General features: G+C 35.9%; 1 non-coding gene across 1 annotated transcript; it reads right to left on the bottom strand.

Moving 5' to 3' along the window:
- Nucleotides 1-2451: 2451 nt before the first annotated feature.
- LOC111815197 lies at nucleotides 2452-2614 on the bottom strand. Its single transcript, XR_002819948.1, has one exon. It is a non-coding gene; the product is annotated as a U1 spliceosomal RNA (small nuclear RNA).
- Between the last annotated feature and the right edge of the window lie 293 nt (nucleotides 2615-2907).

The following is a 2907-nucleotide window of genomic DNA, read 5'->3' as shown; positions in this document are numbered from 1 at the left end:
CCCATCTTCAAATAAATCATCTGCTTTTATTTTTATTTTTACTATTTTATTTTATTTTATTTGCGGTACCAGGGATTGAACTCAGGGCCTTGCACTTGCCAGGCAAGTGTCTATTCTACTGAGCTATCTCCCTGGTCCTCATCTGCTTTTATTGACAAAAAAAGAAAAATCCACGTGAGAAGTGAGGAGAAAAAAACAAAAATAAAATTCTGTCTTTCTAGAGCTTTAGAGTCAATTTGCTTTGGAAGCCTAAAGTTAAGTTAGTTTTATTCATATTTTACTTTCATTGAGTTTTTACTTTTGACTATTTCTTTTACATAGGTATCTGATTTCCTGTGTTAGTTTCATGTGGATCTACAGGGAACTTATTTAAAAACTAAAATTAAGAGATCGATTGTACTTCTAAGGATGGAGAAAGGTAGAAGCAAAAAATTATCATGAGACAAATGAAGTCATGATTAAGTTGGACGCCACACTGACACAGTTCACTCTAAGGTTTCACAGCTGAATTCAAATTGTGCTCTTAAGGATCTCTTAACTTCAGACATGTAGAGAACTGAATTTACTGAGTTCCACCTGCCTCTCCCCCTAAAAACTAAATCATCTGAATGCAATTCACGAGTCCTATATCAAGGGGAAGATTTCATCAAATAAGTTCTTATTTTATGATTCTAAGTATAAAATGCAGAAAGATAGATCTTTTTCAAATGGTAAGGGATCAACACAGGGGGGAAGGTGAAAACAGGAATCGAGATGTGCATGTACACCTACCAACTCCACAAAAGAAATACAGCATTAGGCACTACAAAAGTATACTAATAAAAATAAATTTTACATGTCATTTTACTAAGAATAAGAGTTCCCGGAGACTACTGAAAAAAGTGCAACTTTTCGGTTTCCTTCTCATGATGCATCTATTCATTTTTGCTGCACTGTTACCTCCATTCCCATCTTTAAAAAATAATTCTGTTGGTACATTTTAGTTATACATAATGATAACATTCATCACAGGGAATCGGTACCTGTACATGCTATCTTGACTCCTTTGTTCACATTTCTCTTTCCTCCCTTCAACCTCCTTGCCCCTCTTCTTTACATTTTGTTTCCATCTTTTTTCTTCTATTCTATTTTTTCCTTTTCTTTGTGTGTTGTTGGGTTTTTTTTTCTTTCATTCTTTTTTTTTTTGTATTTTAGGGAAGGGTCTACAGGGTGTTCAGGGTCTCACTACTAGATCGGACTCATAGTGATTCCCCCTTTTTTTAAGCCTCCCAAGAGCTGGGATTACAGGTGTGTGCCACCACGCCCAGTGTCAATCACTATCTCAGCATTCTCAGGGGCGGGACTGGCACAGCAGGCCCTGGGATCAAACTCTGGTCCCTGCACCTGCAGGCTCTTTAAGCCACTGAGTTATTAGGCTGGCCCTGCATTTTTTCCTTTTCCCTTCCTTCCTTTCCCTTTCCTTGTTCCCATCCCCATTTGAACATTTTCTATTTCACAATATGTATTATACATTTAGGTCCTTATTTACACTTTCAGTCTCTCACACTAGAGAAACCATGTGACATTTGAACATGTGTGTACAATTTATATCACTTAAAAGTATGGTCCCAAAGTGTACCCATTTGCCTAGAAATGTTTCAAGTTATCTTTTTTGTGGCTAAGCAGTACTGCATTGTACAAAACACAGCATTTTTAATCCATTCATTAGTTGATGGCTATTTGGATTGTTTCAAAGACTTAGCTATTACAAACAACTGCTATAAACATTGCTGTGCATATATCTCTGTGGTACGATGCTTTTGATTCATCAGAAAGATCCCAAGAAAGGCAATAGCTAGGTTAAATAGAACATTTAGTTTTAGTTTTTGAGGAATCTCCACACTGATTTCCACGTGATTGTATCAGTCTACACTCCCATCAATAGTGTAGAAGTGTTTCTTTTTCGCCACCGCCTTATCAGTATCTGTAATTGCTTGATATCTTGATAAAAGCCATCTTTCTGGAGTGAGGTGAAAAGAATGTGTTCAATTAAAACAATATATTCAGTGTTATTTTAATTTGCATATCTAAAATGAGTACAGATGTTGAACATTTTCTTCATATATTTATTTGCTATATGTATTTCTTCCTCTGAGAAGTGTGTATCCATCTCAGATGCCCACTGGGTCTTTAAATGTAGGGGTCTGATTTTATTTTTTAGTTCTTTATATATTCTAAGCAACAGCTGGCAAAATCTTTTTCCTACTTTGTTGTCTCTTCACTCTGTTGGTAGTTTCTCTTGTTGTGCAAAAGCTTTGTAATGAGATGAGATCCCAGTTGTTGATTCTTGTGATGGTTCCTGTGTGACTGCGGTTTTGTTCATAAAATCTTTCTTTACAGCTATGCCTTTGAATATTCTACATATTCTCTCTTTCAGCAGATTTGATGTTTCTAGTTTTTATTTATTTTTTAATCGGGAAATCACAAACACAGTTCTCCACTACTACAGATTATGCAGTTGAATTTCTCACATTTGAGGAAATCACAGAGGTCAGCACATCCAGAGTATAATGGATAAGCCTCACCCTGGTAAAACCACCTTCATGATCATGGTATTTCCCTGCTAGGTGAGTTGTCTGTTTTAATATTTAGATCTTCAATTCAATTCCACTATAGTCTAGTGCACAGTGAGAGATATGGGTCTAGTTAGTTGTTAGCATGTGAAAAGCCAGTTTTCCCAGCATTAGTTATTAAAGAGGCTATTTTTTCTTACAGTGAGTATGTTTGGCCCATTCTGTCAAAGATAACATGGATAAGTGTGTTTGGAGTTGTTTTTGCATCTTCTAGTCTGTTCCATTGATCCTTAGGTCTGGGTTTTTTGTTTGTTTATTTGTGTTGTTGTTGTTGTTGATGATGATGTTTTTTCAG

The sequence above is a fragment of the Octodon degus genome, unplaced genomic scaffold (assembly GCF_000260255.1).
Source record: "Octodon degus isolate 3935 unplaced genomic scaffold, OctDeg1.0 scaffold00012, whole genome shotgun sequence".
In the NCBI taxonomy this organism is placed as follows: Eukaryota; Metazoa; Chordata; class Mammalia; order Rodentia; family Octodontidae; genus Octodon; species Octodon degus.
This window is presented reverse-complemented; position numbering and strand designations above follow the sequence as displayed.